Here is a 7,180-nt window from a genome sequence, read left to right on the forward strand (position 1 = left end):
TTAGTTTTTCATTATATAGATTATTTATGAGATGGACGAGAGAAGATCTGTGAAACCTAAAGGTATTGATTAATGTATAGAACTATTTGAATATTTCCAGGTGTAACTTATTTAGCTTTATGTTGTCAGTATTAATTTTGTTTTGGGGTTTGTTTGTTTTTGTTTGTTTGTTTTTTAAGCATGAAAAATGTATACCAAAAATCATTTGCTTGTGGCACATAAAGGGAAGAAAACCTTTCAATCTTTAGAAGTATATTAGATGGAAAGCTTTGATGTACTTTAAGTGGTTCATCAAACTTGCTTAATGATTTCATTAAAAATTGCGTACAAGATCCCATGTATATATTGTAGTAATCCTGAAAACCCAGTTGTCTAGGTGTGTCTCCAGAAGAGGGTTGAGAAGCACTGTCCTATACTATTGGAGAAGAATCTGCATTTCCTGCCAAGTACAACTTGAGCTGAAATTTATCCTGGTTTGTTTGACTTAAAATTCTTTGTACATCCTTAAATTTGACTTGATATATTCCTAGAGCTTAATTTTAGAATTCATCAGCTTTTCTTGTGAAAACTATTTTATCTTTTTAAAATATAAGATACCATAAAACTGAAATCAAAAGTAGAAATACTTCACATTTAAGAGGAGATGGATTGGACAAAGGATATCAAACTGTCACTAGTACCTTTAAAAAAAAAATCATAATTAAGATGGAATGACAACTTGTGGTGCTGTTTAAAAAATTTTGTTTTAATATTTATTGTATATTCATGTTTCACATATCTGTGAAAGATATGTGGACTGATAGCACACTGAGCTTCATTGGTATTGAATGCTTTTGGGACCCAAGTCTCTCCCTCACTGACACTTTGTGACACAGGCAAGCTTTTTTTTAAACTTGTGCCTCACTCTTTCCCTGTATAGATTCAACTCATCTGTGCAATTCAGTGATCAGAATTATTGCTTCCAGTCTGTCCTAAAGACAATGCATGTTCAGTTCTAATATTTAGTAGCAAAGGATATTGAATTCATTAAATGTTAATGCTGCAAAACACGTTCCTAAAGATCATTTGTAGTAGTGTAGCCAGAATTTAGCATGCACACTGTGAAAATACAGTATTTCCACTTGCCTTACATGTTGAAAGTTGTTTCCAATAGACAGGGACAATGTAGCAAAAAGAGTCAGAAAAGTAGCTGAGCTGTAATTAAGAGACTGACTCAAGTCAATTAAACCAGCATATGAGAAGGACTCGTTATACTGTAACGTAGCTCAGAGACATAACTCTGAAGGGGGGGAGGTAACCCCCTCTTAGGTTAAGAGTTTTTCATCCAATCATAGCATGATATTTAGTAAAAACGAGTCCAACTCTTGAAGGTATAAGTTAATTAATAACTGTATTCAATACTTGAAATAAAACTGCTTGCAAAACTTTTAAAGAATACAAAAAAGTGATTGCATTCAGGTGCTGAAGGTGTGAAAATGTACTTAGCTGAGATACAACTTCTCAGGGTCCCGACGCAGCCCCGTTTCAACGGAACTTTGCACGGAACTTTTTAGTTTTTGACCGATCACAGTTAAAGAATTTATACATGGTGTGACTTTTTCTGAAAAAATCTAACTCTCGGTTGGCGGGGTCTCCTGAAGCAGATGCCGAAACGGGGCCGCGTCGGGACCCTGAGAAGTTGTATCTCAGCTAAGTACATTTTCACACCTTCAGCACAACCTGAATGCAATCACTTTTTTGTATTCTTTAAAAGTTTTGCAAGCAGTTTTATTTCAAGTATTGAATACAGTTATTAATTAACTTATACCTTCAAGAGTTGGACTCGTTTTTACTAAATATCATGCTATGATTGGATGAAAAACTCTTAACCTAAGAGGGGGTTACCTCCCCCCCTTCAGAGTTATATGTCTCTGAGCTACGTTACAGTATAACGAGTCCTTCTCATATGCTGGTTTAATTTACATGTTGAAAGAACAATAATAGAAACTTGTTATTCATTGATCAGTTAGTCAAGGTGAGTATATTTCCTTTAGCAAATTACCATACCAATATAACAAAAAATGTATTCAAACTGTCCCTGAGAGGTTTTCATAACAGCAGTTATGAAAAGGTAATGAAAAATGTGATGTACAGAAGATTGTACTTTTAGTGGGCATAGTGGTATAAAGGTAATTTAACTTACTGGTTAATACTGAATTTGAGTTTAGCACTAGAACAAAAGTACACTTTACTGAAGAGTGGAAGCAGTGTTTTCTGTACAAATAAGTTAGGTACTTCTGAAAGACAAAATACCCCCAATATCGCATTTGGTGGGTTTTCAGGGTATTCCAAATTATATTACAGTATATATAGGTAGGGCTGATGGTATATATGATTGCGTATTGCTCTAAGGTGCCCTCAGAATACCGGGAATTAGGATAGCATTAGTCCAAAACGGAATGATAAGCTTAAGTTCCAAATTCTAGAGGAACAGTTTGAGATGAATAGAATTTGGAGGGGAGGATAGCCTATTATTGTTTTAGGATGGGGGTATTTCCTGAGTGTATGTACAAAGGATTTCAGAAACATATTTACATATTTTTAAAATTTAGCCAGGGCTTTGTACTTTTAATACACATATTGTTCCCTCTACCTTTAAAAGATAAATTGCCTCAAATCTTACTCACCATACTTGTAGTTCTATTTTTATAGACCATTGTATATAGCATCTTCTGATGTCTAGTAAATAAAGATATGGAGAAATTTTACCTCATGATTGGATCTACTCTGTAGAAACTGCTTGTGATCTTTCATACAATAGATGTCTCTTTTGGACTAATTATGATTAGCATGCTGACCCATTGGAAATTCAACCTGCGTAAAGCTCCATGATGTGTATTCCATTAAGCCAAATGAGGTGATCTAAAGGAAGAAGACTTTGAACTGAGACATTCATCTTGTTTCAGAAGGTTTTCTCCAATTCTGTACCTTAGGGTAAAACTTTTTTTTTTATGTCCTACATTGACATAGCACTGTTGCTGCTTTGTTATATAGCTGCTTATCAAGCATTGGCTTTATGTTGTTTGCTTTTAATAGAACCCATTCTTGTCTTCTCAGCTTGACTGTAGAAATGGTCTGCATTCATTACTTTCCCCTAAGGGTAGCCTTATTAAAACTTGTTACATTGTAAGGCTTCATTTAGGGTTGGGTTTTGGTTTTTTGTTTTTTTTTTTGGGGGGGGGGGTTTATTGGAAATGGTACTTCTCGACTTGAACCGTACTAAGATGTCAAAATAATTTCAACTGTGACCTTTTTTTAAATACAGTGCTTTTTTACTAATCTTGCCAGAGAGATTTTTTTTAGAAGCAGACATTTAAAGTGAACTGTGAGCCATGCTATAAATTGAATGTTTAATCTGTACTAAAGCACAAATCATTGAAAAACGGAAAGTAGTATACATTACTATTCTTTTAATGTGGTGTATTTAGTACTCTGCTCTACTTGCTCATTTATTAAGGCTGTTTAGTACAAGGGATCTCAACTCTGAACCTTCAAGGGCTTTAAACTGGTTGATTTCTTAAGATATCCCTAATGTATGCAAGATATTTGCCATACAATAGAAGTGGTACATGGACTTGTTGTGCTACTGGAGCTTGTGCACATCTGAGAAGCTGAAAGTTATGCCACTACCAGCAGGGCCTCCCAAGGCAGAAAGGTTTCAATGGTGATGCCAGACTAATGATGTACCATCCATCTGGGCAGCAGCAGATGGACAGAGGATTATATTTGATGCAACATCAAATTTATACTGTGCAGAAGAAAAGCTTGGCAATCTGCTTCTGTATTTTGCCATGAAAACTTGATGTTTATCAAGTTGCTAAGACTTGAACATGAGTCGATGGCACCTAACAGAAGAGAGAATTCAGCTCTTATATATCCAGAAAATGCTACTGGTTGGTGGCCCTTGAGGACTAGCGATTAAGACCCCTATTTTAGTGCAATAAACTGCTTGGAGGCCAGGCTTGTGGATGGATGAGCACATCCAAAATGTGAACAAACTTTTTGTGTCTAGAAAAACAGTTTTGAGTTGAGCAACCCCCCCCCCCCCCCCCCAATTTGTTTTGAAAAATTGGTTGCTATGCAATAAAGTTGCAGGTGCTAATTCTGCATCTATGTAAAGTTTGAACTGCCATACCTTGGCATGTATTACATAAAAAACATTGCACTGCTCAAATAAAGAGACTTCAGTATTTTATAGCTATAGATGCATGCCATTAGTTTGAATTCTAGCTTTCATTGATAATGATCATCTATGTATATCAGGGCTTTTGAATTTTGTTCTGGTGCCCTCAAAGCCAGGCAGCATATCCTATAGCGTGCATGAGAAACTCATACACAGGTCTGCATAAAGTGGTCTCTTCTTGTGTATATTCATTGCAGATAGCCTGAAAAATCTGACTTGAAGTAAGGTCATCAAGATAGATTTGGGGGAAACCCTGGTGTATATGGGTTCTCTTTCCTTTGTATTCATCTTCATTTTTCTTCTATGCAAGCTAATGTAACAGTCTGTCTTTAAAAATAAAATTGTATCAATTTACTCTTACATTCTCATTTTCTTCTGTTTGTAGTTTTTGCCATTTTAATTGTAGAAATAAGACAACAAAACAATATCCTTTTTAAATGGACTTTTTTTCTTTTTTTTATTGCTATTACCCTATTGTGTACTATCACAGTTACTAAACCATATCGGGAGTAAAAGCTATTACAATGGTGGTCTATTGAGCAAAAAAATGTAATGTAATATGCTATCCAACAGTACAGGGACAAAACAGCTCTCAATATTTTCAGGCATTTTTGTTTCAAGTAATTTTTTTTTTTTTCTTAAAATATTGCTAATGGCAAGAGATCAAGTCCTACTTTTAGTATGGTAGAAAGATATAGAAACTCAACACTGTTTTCTGTGAGTATGCGCATTACCGAAGGCTTTTCTTGGGGTGCTTTATTCCACACAGCAGGTTTGTTCTACATTGTCCCCCAATGTTTTTCGGAGTTGTCTTTGTGCTTGTTTATGTTTTACAGAGTAGCCCAATTTAAGAATTGTTTGGCTGGGGGATCTTCCCCTGAACTCCCTTATCATGGACTTGTTCAGGTACATTAGTTGGCTTTGGGACTTAGCCTGAGAGCTAGAGCACATATCCAGTTAAGGGGGTGGAGCATGTGCTCTGAAAAGTGGTGGATTTTTGCAACTCCAGGATTGTGGGTTGGGTTTGAACACTTTACCATATGGAATCCTACAGGGACTAAAAAAGATCAAAGGTATAAACTTAATCTTCCAGTTAGAAAGGCTTTCCTCATCCAGTAAAGCACAGTTACTTTCCGTAACAGGTGGTATCCAGGGACAGCAGGCATATATTCTCACATGTGGGTGACGTCATCTACGGAGCCTCGATGCGGAAGCATTTTCAAGCAAACTTGATTGAAGATTTGTTTGCTCTGCTGCTCCACGCATGCGTGCCTTCCTGCTCCACTAGGGGGCGCATCCCCTCGTGGTCTCCAGTTCACTTAACTAGCAAAGAAGCCAACCTCGGGGAGGTGGGCGGGTTGTGAGAATATATGCCTGCTGTCCCTGGATAACACCTGTTACGGTAAGTAACTGTGCTTTATCCCAGGACAAGCAGGCATGATATTCTCACATGTGGGTGACCTCCAAGCTAACTGAAAAGGGATGGAGGGAAGTTGGCAATTTAAGCAAATAGATTTCGCAATACCGATTGGCCAAACTGGCCATCGCTTCTGGACAGTGAGTCCAGACAGTAGTGGGAGGTGAAAGTATGAACCAAAGACCACGTGGCAGCCTTGCAGATTTCCTCAATAGGTGTGGACCTGAGGAACGCTACGGAGGCTGCCATCGCTCGGACCTTGTGTCCCGTTACTCGACCATGCAGCGCGAGACCAGCCTGAGCGTAGCAAAAGGTGATGCAATCGGCCAACCAGTTGGACAAGGTGCGCTTGGAAACTGGGTGGCCTAACCGGTTTGGGTCGAAGGACAAAAATAATTGTGGGACTTTCCGGTGTGGTTGAGTGTGTTGGAGGTAAAAGGCCAACGCTCTCTTACAGTCAAGAGTGTGAAGCGCCACCTCTCCGGGGTGAGAGTGGGGCTTGGGGAAAAACACAGGCAAGACGATGGACTGATTGAGGTGAAAATCAGACACTACTTTAGGCAGGAACTTTGGATGTGTGCGGAGTACTACCTTGTCATGGTGGAAAACAGTGAAGGGTGGGTCCGCTACCAGAGCGTGTAGCTCACTAACTCGCCGGGCGGAAGTGAGTGCAAGCAGGAAAATCACCGTCCACGTGAGGAATTTAGGATGGCATTTGTCTAGGGGCTCAAATGGAGGTTTCATTAGTTGAGCCAGAACCAGGTTAAGGTCCCAAACCACCGGAGGGGGTTTGAGAGGAGGGTGGATATTCAGAAGACCCTTCATGAAGCGAGAGACTAAGGGGTGGAGCGAGAGGGCTTTTCCTTCCAGGGGCTGATGAAAGGCCGCAATCGCACTGAGGTGTACTCGAATGGAGTTGGTCTTTAGGCCGGAGTGAGATAATTGAAGTAAATAGTCAAGGACCAGAGGGACGGGGACCGACACCGGGTCCTGGCTGTGAGAGGAGCACCAGGTTGAGAATCTGGTCCACTTTTGAGAATAGCAGGTTCTCGTCGAGGTCTTTCTAGAGGCCTCCAATATCTCCTTGACTGATTGAGACACGGGGAGAGAAGTCAGGGGGAAAGAAACCAAGCATTCAGATGAAGAGATTGAAGATTGGGATGTAACGGTAACCCTGACTCTGTGATAGTAGAGAGGGAAACCGAGGCAGAGGCAGTGGATCTCTGACACTGAGTTGAAGTAGAAGGGAAAACCAAGGCTGGCGTGGCCAGCAAGGAGCAATCAGGGTGGCTTTCACTGTTTTCAGGTGGACCAGCGTCCGCAGGATCAGAGGGAACGGCAGAAACGCGTACAGAAACCTTCCCTCCCAGTCGAGGAGGAAGGCGTCGGCCTCGAGTCGGTCCGGGGAGTGTATCCGGGAGCAGAAGAGGGGCAGTTTGTGATTGTGGGGGGATGCGAACAGATCTATTTGTGGCGTCCCCCACTTTTCGAACACCTGTCGTAGGGTCTGAGAGTGCAGTGACCACTCGTGTGGCTGGAGG

The sequence above is a fragment of the Geotrypetes seraphini genome, chromosome 7 (assembly GCF_902459505.1).
Source record: "Geotrypetes seraphini chromosome 7, aGeoSer1.1, whole genome shotgun sequence".
NCBI classification, from domain to species: Eukaryota; Metazoa; Chordata; class Amphibia; order Gymnophiona; family Dermophiidae; genus Geotrypetes; species Geotrypetes seraphini.